Here is a 13885-nt window from a genome sequence, read left to right as displayed (position 1 = left end):
GAGGAGGGTTGCCTTGCATGCGGCCAACCCCGGTTTGATTTCCAGCATCCATAGGGTCCCCTGAGCACCTCCAGGAGTAATTCTTGAGTGCAGAGCCAGGAAGAACCCCCGAGCTGGGCAGTTGTGACCAAAAAAGAAAAAAATACAAAAACAATATCCAAAGAACCCTTCCTAAGGAAGGAAGAACCATAGTAGGAAGGTTCTGGAGAGAGCATATTGGGTAGAGGGTTTCCCTTGCACGAGGCTGGCTGGAGCTAGAGCCCCATCATCCCACAGGTGTGCCCTAAGCCTTCCAGGAGCGACTTCTGAATGCAGAGTCAGGATTAAATCCTCCGACTGTGCTATCGTTCCGGCCCCATGTTTCTAAGAGAATAAATGATTGTTCAAAGAGTCTACGACAACCACGGTGAGCTTTGGGCCGCTGGGGAGCTGTGGACAGTCACAGAGAGTGTCACTGTTTCGCCTTACAAGCGGCCAACATGGCCGACCGGAGTTCGATTTTTCCGCCCCTCTCGGAGAGCCCGGCAAGCTACCAGAGTATTCGATATGCCAGACAAAGTAACAACAAAGTCTCCAATGGAGACGTTACTGGGCCCGCTCGAGCAAATCCTGGTATCTACGAGCCCAAAAACACGGAAAGAGTCCTTCCATCCTGTGTCTCCTCCTTTCAGGTCCATAATGTCACTATGGTTCCTGTAGGTGCAAGCAGGGGTGGGCTCAGCGACTGCACCCATGGGAGGCAGACTGGGTGGGTTTGCAGGCGCACACACAACTCACAGACCTCCCACCTTGAACGCACGCTCCATACTGCGATACCACAGACGGCCAGCAGGGGGCGGGCCCACCACGGCAAAGGGGCCACACGCGCTCCAGACTGCAATACCGCAGACGGCCAGCAGAGGGTGGGCGCACCGCGGCAAAGAGACCACACGGGCTCCGAACTGCGATACCGCAGACGGCCAGCAGGGAATGGGTGAACCGCTGCGTAGGGGCCCGAGGGATCCAAACAGGCCCGTGGGGTCCCAAGCAACTTCCACCCGAGCGATGTGCATCGGGATTAGATTCGATTTACTGCGGGGAGGGCGCTTGTCTTGCACGAGGCCCACCAGGACCCACCGCCCCCCCCCCACGGGCACCCTAAGGACTCCCCAAGGGGACTTGGGAGTGACCCTGAGCGCAGAGCCAGGGGTTGGACCCGAGATCCAGGGTGTGCACATCAAACAAAAATTTTTGAAAAAAACAAGATTGGAGGAGTGGGCAAGCTAAATAGATAAAGTTTGGGGGCAGGGGTGTAACTGGGCTGCAGAGCACCGGCCTAGCAGGTCTGAGTCCACGGATTTGATTCCAAGCTCCTGGATCAGGCACCAGAGTCACCCACCCCGCCACCGGAACTCACAGTTTCAACTGGGAGGAGGGCTGCGGGAGGCAGGGGGGGCAGGAGGCTGAGAGGTGCAGGAGGAGCAGGAGCGCAGCCTTCCTCACAGGCCACAGAACCACGCCCCCAGCACCCCCAGAGTCGTGCCCTGAGCACTGCAGGTGGGAACAAAAGGAAAGAAACTGTGGGATACTGTGTATCTGACCCTGACTAGCCTCAGGCTCCCTTCTTATTTTATGTCACTGTCAATGTCCTCTCATTGTTCATCAATTTATCAATTTTGCTCAGTAACATTGTGAGACTTGTTACTGTATTTGGAATAACGAATGCATCAAGGGTAGCTTGCCTGGCTTTGCCATGCAGGTGAGATACTCTAGGTAGCTTGCCAGGCTCCCCGAGAGGGGCGTAGGAATCAAACTCTAGTCGGCCGTGTAGGAAGCGTGCAAGGCAAACGCCCTACCTTCTGTGCTATGTATGTAACATTTGCCTGTTTATTTTCTTGGTAAACTCTGCCCCAAATTTTTGGGGGTTGGCCCAAGGCATGGCAGCAATTTGGGGGTACATGGAAGTCTGAAGGCGCCATCAGGCTGCTGATGCACTCGCCTCATAGGTACAGACTGACCTGCTGGTGGCACCATACCCCCAACCCAGTGCTTCTTACGGTTTACTCCTGCCTCTGCACTTAGCGATTGCTCCTGCCGGGGCACAGATGACTGCATGGGATTCCTGCGATTGAACCCAGATCAGCCACATGCAAGGTAAGAACCCTACTCACTGTACTACCTCTTTAGCCCAAGATAAACACTTTTAAGAAAATGGTATACAGGCACAGAGCAATAGTTCAGCTGGGAGGGCATGTGCTTTGGCCAATCTGGCTTCAATCCCTGACGTTCCGTATAGTCTGCCCAAGCACTGTCAGGAGTGATTCCTGAGTGCAGAGCCATGAATAAGCCCTAAGACATCACCAGGTGTGGCACAAACATAAAGAAACAAAAAGAAATTGGTGTATCAGGATTCCATTGTAGAAACTCTTTGACTTATTTGACTCTATAGTTCTTGATTGCTAGCCAAAAATCTTTTATAAATAAACCGGAGAATAATCAGTTATCACTGGCAAAAAGGAAATAATTTTATTCAAGTAGATATAGAACATTGTTTGCTCAAATTTTAATACTGCTTTACATAGTTTGTGAAACAATTTCAATCGTGTTTATTACTCAAAATGTCAATGGATTACGATCTTTCACTGGTGAGACACTTGATAATCTCCAGAGGAAAATACATCAAAAGCATATATACAATTATAGAAGTTCTTATAATCCATGTAGCCCTGATGGTACATTATTTATCACGTTTTACAGAACTAGAAAACATTCAAATGAACATAAATAGATTCAGATTGGATGATCACCTTCTGATGGTTCAGGTCCTTCATTTAATTTTTTCTGATAAGAAAATCGAAAATTATTAATGTTGAATTTCTCATCATACATTCATCTAAAAACACAGTGGAAAAAAAGTAAACTTTGTAAAGACAGTAAATTGGTTATTGTAGGTGTTTCACAAGTAGCTTGCTATCTAATCCAGGAACTGCTGGAGATTTCTGCACAGTGCAGAGAATGAGGTGGCCGGGCCGAAGTTGTTGTTGTCGTAATTGTTGAGGTCGTCCCCGTTCCCTTTGAGAGCCGCCTCGGACATCATCTCCACTTTCATGTTGAGGTCCTGATTCTTTCTTTGGAGGTCCACAATCACGGAATTCAGGAAATCAATCTGTGTTCAAGGAGAGCGTGAGACGGTGAGCCATCTGCGGGAGCCATGGGAGCCCGCCACAGAGGAGGCTGGGCCCCGCTTCCAGTCCCCGCCCCAGGGTTGGAGGCAGCCAGAGCTCCCCTTTCCCTTCCTGAGCGCAAGCTCCCAGGTGCCCAGGGAAGACCCCAGGAGGAGATGCTGGTACCCCTCGGTTCTTCTCAGAGCAGGGAGTCAAGAGGGGTCTTCCCTCTCCTACAAAGACAAACTCACTTCTTTCAAATGAATGGGGCGGGGGGAAATCCCACTTTACAAAAGCAAGCATGACTGTAGGCACAAACATTCATGTTTCACTTGAAAACTGGCAGGCGCGTTGGGTCTGAGTGATAGCACAGCGGGAAAGGTGCTTGCCTCGCACGCAGCCAACCCAGGTTTGATCCCTGGCATCCTATAGGGGCCACCGGAGAGCAGCCAGGAGTGATTCATGAGTGCAGAGCCAGGAGGAAGCCTGGAGTATCGCCAGGTGTGGCCCCCAAAGAAAGTGTAAATAAAACCAGAAAAACAGACTGATTCTTTTTCTCCCTCAGGGCAAGTTCTGATGGCCAGTCTCTGAGAGTGCCCAGGCCATCCCACACTAGAGCCAAGAAACGCGGATCTCTCTTCCTCCAGCTGAAAACAAAACAAAGCAAAACAAAACAAAACAAAACAAAACATGGAAATGTTCAGTTCCCAACAAGCCCACACAGGGTCCACCTGCACAGCCCACATGCAAAGTTCACTTCAGCCCACAAGTGCCCTCCAGGGCCACCTGCTGTTAAGTACAGAAGTGCAGGAAGTGAGGGTGTGCGGGAACTCCTCAGGGCACTGGGACCCAGATGGTCCACTTCCTCGGAGAGGATTCAAACGATAAAGCGCTGCAGACACGGGTGGGATGGAAGGGGGGTTGGGGAAGGAGAGACATCAAGGAGGCCCCAAGGCTGACTCCTGCTGCAGGCCAGACCCGAGCCTGGTGATGGTAGGTGCGGGCATCGGACTGCAGCCAAGTGTGCAAACCCCGGAGGACCCCACCCAGCTGTCTCCCTCGACAGGAGCAAGAAGCAGGAAGGCGGCCCAGAGGACCAGACTCCCACAGCTCTGGGCCTAGAGCATGCGCAAAGAGGCTGGAACAGCCACATGCTGGTGGGCGTTTCCGTTTGCGACTGAACCTTCCTGGCAGGGAAGAAGCCCTCCAAAGTGGTGTTCGACTCTGGCAAAGTGAAGATTTGCCAATGTGATGGGAGCCCGAAGCCCAGGTTCTGGGAGAGCAGCAAGAGGAAGGGCATTGGAGGGCTCTGGCAAGGACATGACCCCTTGACTGAAGGGATGTGTCCTTGTCCATGGGGCCTCTCACTCCTTAAGCATCACCTCTTGTGCTGGGAGCGTGTGGGGGTGGGGTTCCGGCAGCATGTGCGCGGCCCCTGTTTCTCATGGGCGCCAGGGGAGCACAGCCCCTTCTTCCTCAGCTTCCCTCTTTTTGGCTTCTGTTATTTTAATGAATCAATTAATTTGGGGAGGGGGTTTTTGGGTCACAATCCGGCGTTGCTCAGGAGTGACTCCAGGCTCTGCACCCAGGAAGTACTCCTGGCGGTGCTTCGGGGACCATATGGGATGCCGGGGATGGAACCTGGGTTGGCCATGTGCAAGGCCAACACCCTACCTGCTATGCTATTGCTCCGGCATCATTCTCAGACATTTTAAATGGTAGATATTTCCCGACTCTTTTGAAGCATACACGCATATATACATATATACATGTCTGTGTATGTATACATGCTTATCTAGAACCTTTGTGGGTAGTCAGTTTGGTTTGTTTGGGGGCCACACCCGGTGGGGTAGGGAAAAAACCCTAGCTCTGTGCTCAGGGATCACTCCTGGCTAGGGTGGAACAGCTCAGGCTGTCAGCAGTCACTCGAGCCGGGAAAGTGGGGCTGTAAGGTCAGAGGGCACTGGCTCACCTAGCACTGCACTCAGGAATTACTCCTGGCGGTGCTGAGGGGACCATACGGGATGCCGGGGATTGAACCTGGGAATTCGGTGTGTAAGTCAAACGCCCTCCCCGCTGTGCTATCACTATGGCCCAGGATATGGTTTCTCTCAGGGCTGAGGCCGGGCCTACACAGCCCTGGTCACTACCATCACCCACCTTACTCTGCATCATCGCATTGGTGTTCCTGGTGTCCTCCAGGGAGGCCAGGGCCTGCAGGGACGCCTCCCGCTCGGCCAGCAGCTCAGTCTGCTGCGCCTCCAGCAGCGCCTGGTCTTTCAGCAGCCAGTGCAGCTGCCGCTGGAGCTTCGTGGCCTTCTGGCCCAGCAGCTCCTTCTCAGAGCCAAGGCTGTTCAGCTGCTCACGCAGGGCCGACGCCACGCGGGCGGCCTCCTCCTTCTCAGCCGTGAGCTCCTCGATCTCTTGCACCAGCGACTTCTGATCCCGAGCCAGCTCCTCGTAGGAGCACTGCAGCTTCTGGATGATGTTGTCCTTGTCCTTGGCCAGGGATAGGTTCTCCAGAACCAGCTTCTTGACATGCTCCTCCAGCTGGCCCCTCTCCTCCAGGCCCTTCTTGCACTCGGCCACCAGGCTGCTCTTGCTCATCTGCAGCTCCTCCACCAGGGCCTGCAGCCCCAGCTTGGCGACCTGCAGTGCGTCCTTCTCCGCGCCCACCCTCTGGAGCTCCTCCTGCACCGCCCTGCCCTCTTCCCGCACTTTCTCTTTCTCCGCCTCGAGGGCTTCTCGGTCCAGCCGCTCCTGCTGGCAGAGCTTCTCCGCGGCCCACCTGGCCTTGATGACCTTCTCCTTATCCAAGCGAATCGCTTGGTTCAACAGCCAGAGCTTCCTCTGCTCTTCCCGCAGCGAAGAGTTTTTGGCCTCCGCTTCTCTGAGTTTCAATTGAAACCACCCTCTCTCGGACTTCAGACAGAGCTTCTCCTTCGCCAGCAATTCATTCTCTGACCTCAGGGCCCTGCGATCCTCTGACATCAGCTCCATCTCTTCTTTGGCCGAGCTTAATAAGCAAGTTAAGGACTGCAGAAACAAAAAGCGGGGAAGAATGGAAACAAGAATGAGATCAAGCAGGCACAAGCAAGCCAAGCACTTCATGTGGCCTAAAAACCAGAAATGAAAATGGCAGAGTAGTCTTACCTGCACACGCGTGTATACGCGCAAGCGCACACACTCACACACACATTTACACACACAGGCAGGATGGAGAGGCTCAAACACAGTTAGCTTCTTAGCGTCAACATAACTACCTGCCTATTTTGTGGATGGGGGCCCCACACCTGCTGGTGTTCGGGTCTCGCTCAGGGTTCTGTGTTCAGGGATCACTGCTGGCAGGGCCGGAGGACCATACGGGATGCTGGGGATCAACCCCGGGTTGGCCGAGTACAAGGCAGCACCCTACCCATTCTACTATCAGCCGATTTGATTTTTGAAATGCCGTCTGAAATGATTCCTGACAGCTCCCCGGAAGGTGTAAGTACAGTTGGATCCTGACATTGGGGCATAAGATTTTTCCCCCCACTTCAATTCTTCTATTATAAAATCCATCACTCTGTCCTAGAAGGGATGCATTCAAAAACTAGTTTTCAATACAATTCAAAGAACTACAAAAAGTATTTTGTTTTGGAACTTTGTGCAGGAGGGGAAGGGAAAAGCAACCACTGCTTGTCAAACGATTTTCACAGGGACACACAGAGGCAGGAAATGGACTTAGCCCCCAAAGTTATACACTTTATAGAAAATCCAGACAAATCCACCAAGCTTTGGAGACTGAAGTCAACAGTTTTTGCTTGCCAAACACAGTAACAAGTCTAAAAATGGAGACATTTTTGGGCCCGCTCGAGCCAATCGATGAGCAATGGGAGGGCAGTGTTTGCAGTCATTTGGGAGGGGCCCAGGGGCTCCAGGAGGACTGGCCGCACACGGGTCAGGGTCTCCCTCACCTGCTCTCCCTGCCCGTCAGCAACGGGTTGTGCGTTTTCATTTCTGAGTCTCAATGCACACCACAGTTGAACCACCATGTACTTTCCAGAACTTTCTGCAGCAAGGGCTATCTTCTCTGTCCAGCTCAGCAGTCATGAGCCGCAGCAGGCTACTGGTGTGTGCTGGGCAGCTGACCGCTGACGGCCATGTTACCGGAATGGGACTGACCTGAGCATGCACACGAGGCTGCTGGCCACAGAACTGGGCAAGCAGGTGGTCCAGAGAGGAGACGTAGCCCTGGCTGCGGTGCGTGGTGGAAAGCGGCCGGGCACCAACACACACACGGGCCACGGCCGCCATCAGCCACGGCGCTGCCCTGCACCCACCCACCTTGGCCTTGTCGGCTTGCGTCTTCAGCTCGGCCACCTCCCGCAGCAGGCTCCCGTTCTCCGCCTGCACCGCCTGCAGCTTCTCCTTCGCCTGCAGCAGCAGCTGCTGAAGGGCCTGCGGCGCCTCCTCGTGCTGCCCCTGGCTCTCCACGCTGGCCTTGGCGTGCTCGGCCTGTAGAGCCTGGCACTGGCTGCGGCTCACGTCCACCTTCTCCTCCTGTGGGGAGCCGGGGGCCACCGTCAGCCGCCGGCCCCCTGCCCGCTCCCAGCACACACACACACACACGAACAAACACGAACACACACACACACAACGCAAACACACAAACATACACACCCGCACACACACGGCCCCTCTGCTCTGCTCACCAGCATGCACACACAAACACACATGCACACACACTCGCGCACACACGGCCCCTCAGCTCGGCCGCTTTCGTTCAAGTTCTCCTGAAGACTACGAAGCGCTAGCCCCTTCCCCTGCAGCTCTTCGGCCAGGCTATCGGCCTACCAGAGTCACAAGGATGGAGTGAATGGACCAAGGAGACAAACAGGAACGGGAAGGGGAAAACAAAACAGAAAACACGTATGAGAAGCCCATGACCCAACACAACCCCGAAGAACAGAGGCGTGAGGTGAGAGTGATTGCCTGAAGCTCACGAAGCCAAGGCCTTGGCGCCGGCAGTTCTGGTGATGACTGTCTAGTGGTTATTGAAAACGGCCCAAACAGAGGCGTTTTCTAGACCTAACTTTGGCGTGACCAGAAAATAAGAAAGCCTATGAGAAAGACTGACTTTCCGGGGCCGGGGAGACGGCACAAAGGGCTGGAGTACACACCAGGCCCGAGTGGGAACTGCAGCACCACTGGGCGAGACTGAGATCGGTCCCCAAGCTGAAAAGCCCCACTACTGCTGGGCGGGAGGACCCCAGAGCCCAGAGCATGGCTTGGCGAGGAAGAAGGAAGTAAGCAAGGGAGGAGGGAAGCTAAGGATAGGAAGGAGGGAGGGAGGAAACAGGGAAGAAAGGGAAAGGGAGGGGAGGGAGGGAATAAAAGGTTATCTTTTTTTTTTCCTTTTGGCTTTTTCGGTCACCCTAAATGCTCAGGAATTTCTCCTTGGCAGTAACCCGGCCAGCTCACCGAGAGTATCTCGCCTGCACAGCAAGCCTGCCAAGCTCCCCGTGGTGTATTCGATATGACAAACACAGTAACAAGTGTCACAATGGAGACGTTACTGGGTCCGCTCGAGCTAATCGATAAACAAAGGGAGGGTAGAGACAATGACAGTGACCCTAGGGGATGATGGAGATGGAACCCACGTGGGCCGCGTGCAAGGCAAATGCCCTTCCCACTGTACTATCACTCCGGCCCCCAAGATTTACTTTCTTGTAGTTTCTTTTCTGTGGCTTTAAAAGTTTGAGGGGTTTCAATATGAAATTTAAAATGAGGAACCTCTAATCCCCAGACAGCAGTCACCCGAACTTGACGTTTGTTACATCTTGATGCGAACAAGTGGGTCAGCTATCCCCTGCTCTGTCCTAGGAATTGATTCCATTTGTTTCAGCCGGTGTTTCTGGAATGCCAGCCAAGGAGTCCTGAGTCCTGAAGGGAACTCCCAGGGATCTCGGGGCCCTTCTGTTATGTCTGTCAGTCCTGTCTACAAAACCCACAGCCCTTCCATCTTGGCCAACAGAGAAGTTTCTCCAACAAAGTGCCCAGCGCGGGGGGGAGCGGGGGGTGGGGGGTGAGGGCACGTCCCTGCCACCACAATCCTATAGGAGGAAAAGGGCATCTCTCGGGGCTCCTTGGTGAGAACTGCAGCTTCCTCGGCTTGGCCCAGATCTCACTGTCTCGTCCTTCCCCAGGGTCAGGGCTACCATGAGAGTCCATGCCAGTGGCCAGCAGGGGGCCATGCTGGAAGGCGGACTTGGCCCAAGCACCTGTTAGAGGTTGAAAGGGATGAAATCTCTGCAGGGCTGCGTGGGGGCTTGTGCTGCAGGGAGGGAGGGGCTGGCAATGAGAAATACCAAGATGGGCCACGTCACCAGCCTTGAGGGAGCTCAGAGGCTCAGAGGCATCGAGCACCAGCTGGGAACTGAGGCGCCTCGGGGAGAGGAGGGCAAAGCCCGTCACACGAGCAGGTGGTCAGCAAGGTCAGGGAAAGACCCTCGCGGCCTGACTCGAGCCCAAGTGTCTGGGCGAACTCAGCGAGTATGCAGCGAGCCCAAGAGGTGGGGGGCAGAGGTTTGCTCTGGGGGCTCCTATTTGTTTTCTCACTGGCCTCGTGAAGAATTCTCTGTTTCAGAAAGACCCCAGACGGGCCCGATTAGCCGGGGCCAAGGCTAGCATGGCATCCAGGTGCTGGAGAAAATGACAACCCCCGAATCATGCCGACTCCTTCTCAGTCCCCTCAGAGGGAACCACACGGGACGTGACCGGGAGACCTGTCAGCACCAAGCTGGAACACGGCGGCGAGCAGACTGACACACAGCATGCAGGGAGCGAGCGTGGAAGTGGGCGAGGGCGCCCGAGTACCAACCTGCAGCTCTCGGCCCGCTTTGCATTCTCTAACTCCTGAATCTGCCGCTCAGCGACCTGGAGCTGCTGCCTGAGCTTCTCCATTCCCAATTGACCTTCGGAACTGGCCTTCCAGAGCCCATCGAGCTGCAAGAGCTTCTGCTGGGTGGCCTCCAGCTGTGCCGTGGCATTGGCCAGGGCCTGGGCTTGCTGACTACACACGGCCCGCAACCCGTCCAGGTGCTTTACCTTCATCTCCGCCTCCTGCAGCTTGCTCAGGGCGTCCTCCATCTCCACCAGGTGCTGGTCCTCGGTCTGCTCGAGTTTGGCCAGTGCGGCCTCCAGGCTGTTCTTCTGCTCCTGGGCCGTCCTGAAGTGCCGCGACCTGAGCGTCTGCAGCTCGGAGGCGTGCGCTGCACGCTCAGCCGCCTGCTGGGCCTTCAGGCTCTCCACCTCCTGCTGGTACTCGAACTGTAGCCTCTCGATCTGCATCTTGAGCTCGGCCAGCTCGGCCGCCTCGGCGCCCACGCCCTGGCTCACAGATTCCTTCGGCTCACCCATGGCCTGTTGGTGCGGGGCGATGGCCGTCTCCAGCTTGGACTTCCGAAGGGCGATCACGTCCGCGTTCTCCTTGTTGGCATGGTCCAGCTTGGTCCTCAGGCACTCGTTCTCCTTGGCGAGCTTCTCAGAGGCCGCCTGCAGGGACTTCACCTCCTTCTGGTGGGAAAACAAAATTTCCATGAACTTAAAACAGGAAGGATAAGAAGCAGAAATAGAAATTTTTCTTTTCCAAACTGACTCTTTGCTTCTTCTTGTTTTAAGGAAAAGCTTCCAAAAAATGGGGTTCTAAAGGATTTGATTTGTGCTGCTCGACTGAAAATCAAAGCTGAGGCAAAGGCATAGACCCGACTGTCAGAACGAGAGAAAAACGCTCATCAAGAGCAGCCTCCAGCCCCAAGGAGCAGAGATGTGTCAGCCGGGCCCTGCCAGGTGCATGACCCCAGGTATCCATGTCTGATTCGGAGTCTCCAGCAGAAGTGGTCCCGGCGGGGTCGGCCAGGCCGCCCCGCATCCTTGCCTGCACCCTGCAAGCCTCCGGGACCTGCCCGGGCTTTACCTCCAGGTCGCCTTTGGTGATGGACTCCTCCTCGACTCGGAACTGGAGGTCTTCCACTTTCCTGTGGGGGAGAGGGAGACGTTGTGAGGGGCGTCACTGCTGCCCCCCATGAGGGCCACCATCTTGTAGATGCGCCTGACCCAGCCCCCGGCTCCACACACAGGAGGGCTGAGAGAGTCGGGGAGGGCCAGAGCGAGAGTACAGCAGGCAGGGCGTTTGTCTTGCACGTGGCCGACCCGGGTTCAATTCCCAGCATACCACTATGGACCCCGGAGCAATGCCTGGAGTAATTCCTGAGTGCCGAGGCAGGAGTAACCCCTGAGCATCGCTGGGTTGACCCAAAAAGAACAAAAAGAAAGTCAGCGAGTCCCCTCACCTTCGAGCACTGGGTGGGACCTGCAGGCTACAGGAGGAAGCTAGGCCGAGCCAACGCCAGGTGCAGTGTCATATCAACACTTTCTGCCTCGCAGCTAACAGAGGTGGTTAAAAACTGACCCGCGGCGCCTGCCAGTCCCTCCCAGCCAGCGCCTGTCCCCACATTGGGACAAGAACTGAGCCCCTGGGGGAGAAGCAGTCAAGGACTCGGTGGGGAGGGGCGGGGGGGAGGGCCTCCCTGTGACTGTCGAGTCGGCATGTGGAGCTGAGGGGCTGAGCCAGGCACTGGCAGTACCCCTGGGCACCACACTGCCGGGAGCCCATCTGAAAAGGCGGTCTCGGCCAGCACCCCGTGTCCATCTGTCTGCAGCCAGGCCTCAGCCCCGCGTCCGTCTGTCTGCAGCCTGGCCTGAGCCCCATGTCTGTCTGTCTGCACCCCGGCCTGAGCACCACGTCCGTCTGTCTGCAGCCTAGCCTGAGCCCTGTCTGTCTGAGGTCGTGCCCCATGAGTACTGTGGGTTTCCTCCCGCCTGGGACTTAACCACAGGGACTCCCACAGGGCCCCACTGGGTTAGGACAGTTCCTTGCCACCCAGCACCGGCCTCCTGAATACCAGGCCAGGTGGACACAGCAGGGAGGGCCGGGGGTGGCTTGGCTCCACTGAGCCCCCCCCCCCCCGCCCTCCCGGTGAGGCCGCGCTCAGGACTGGGCACCCGTTGGTTTCTGGTTCTCACAGCCCTGGAAGGCCTGGAGTGCCCCACCCGAGGGAGCCCCCAGCTCCGGGCACGGCCTCACCTCTTCTCCTCCTCCAGCTGTTTCAGCAGCTCCACCTTCTCCCAGTCGGTCGCTTCCAGCATGGCCCGCAGCTCGTCGTTCTTGGCCTCCAGCTCCAGAACGTGCTGTAGAGGCAACGGCGCGTGAGTGGCCTCGCCCGCCCCCAACAGCCCTCTGTGGGCTGGCATCGCCACCTGTCACCACGGCAAGCTGAATGCATCGCCCACCTAATCTACGGCATTTCTGGAAGGCCAGAGGGGAACCACACCACGAAAGCACCGGCACGCACAACTTGGCACTCCCTAAACCCCCACAGGGCGAGCAGAATGCGCATGCGATCAAACCACGCGCCGACGCCACGCAACGACGGCAGACGGGGACCCACGGCCTCTGCCTGCACCGCCTGCACCAAGCTCGCGCCCAGCCTCTACCGCAGGCGTCTCTCGGCCCCGGCACTGCCGTCTGCACAGATGTCACCTGGTCGTGCCCGTTCCGGCCAGGGCCAGCTCCTGCTCTATCTCCCCCATGTGGCTCGTGGCCTTGGCCACCTCCGCCCGCTCTAGTTCCCGCTCGGCCAGCAGCTTCTCAATGTGCTGCTGCTTCTCCTTCAGCGCCTCCTGGAGGTCGGTGGTGCCGGAGATCTTGTGGGCATAGCAGGAGGAGGTTTCCGGCAACTGCAAAGGAAAAAGAGACGTGAAGGGAATGGGGCCGGCCGACACGGGCATGCTCGCGGTGATCCTTGGCAAAGCACATGGAGCAGTGCTGCCTCCTTGCATATGGGCCAGCGACTCTCAGCAGAAACGTCTTCAAACCTTCCCGAAGATCCTTGGACGGGACCTGGGTTCCACTGACCTCGGGCCTCGTGGGAATCCAGAGGCTCTTCTGCAGAGCCGGAGGCAGCCCCCTCCACAGCCCGCTTGAGCTTCCTTAAGGATGAGCCCTTGGCTTGAGCTTGAGGCCAGCTCCAGCATCTTCAGCCTTGCAGGTCCGTCAGGGTCTCCCTGGGCAGCCTGTCCCTTCTCTCTTCCTCTTCCTTCCAGCTCACCTCGCTCTCCCGGGCACCCGCCCAATGCCTGAATAGCAGTAACCAGAGACTCTTGTCTCTGGGAATGGCCCCGTGCCCCCAGGGGTCACTGGGTGTGACCCTATAAAAGACCCCTGTGCCATCTGCCTTCGAAAATGGGAGATGAGAGGCTAGAATGATAAAGTTGCGGGAAAGGCGCTGGCCTTTCACGCCGCTGACCTGAGCTGTATAACAGGTACCCACCCCATAGGGTCCCGAGCCCACCAGGAGTGACTCCTGAGTGCAGAGTCCAGAGTAAATCCTGAGTATTGCTGGGGCATGGCCAAAGTCCAGGGGGAAAAAAAGGAAAAAGTGGTGGGTTCGAATGTGTGAGGGCTCACGCCCAGCAAGCAGGACAGCAAGGGCAGCTCAGGGAAAGACCAAGCACAAAGGGAAGGAGAGAAGAGGCAAAGACAGTGACGAGGGGAGGGGAGTGGGCTGAAGGGCTGCGGGGACCTGGGGTCCTGTCCGTTCTATCCTGGGCTCGTAGTCGCTCATGGTCGCTCTGCAGACCCAGATCCCTCTCTGCACAACGGCCCCTGCAGGAGGGGACAAGGCGGGACCTGATCTTCA

At 56.4% G+C, this 13885-nt stretch overlaps 1 pseudogene; it reads right to left on the bottom strand.

The window, feature by feature from the left end:
• LOC130024608 (CAP-Gly domain-containing linker protein 1-like) overlaps positions 1 to 13885 on the bottom strand; it is a 58436-nt pseudogene that overhangs the window by 38210 nt on the left and 6341 nt on the right.

This window comes from Sorex fumeus, unplaced genomic scaffold (assembly GCF_029834395.1).
Source record: "Sorex fumeus unplaced genomic scaffold, SorFum_2.1 ptg000029l, whole genome shotgun sequence".
Taxonomy (NCBI): Eukaryota; Metazoa; Chordata; class Mammalia; order Eulipotyphla; family Soricidae; genus Sorex; species Sorex fumeus.
This window is presented reverse-complemented; position numbering and strand designations above follow the sequence as displayed.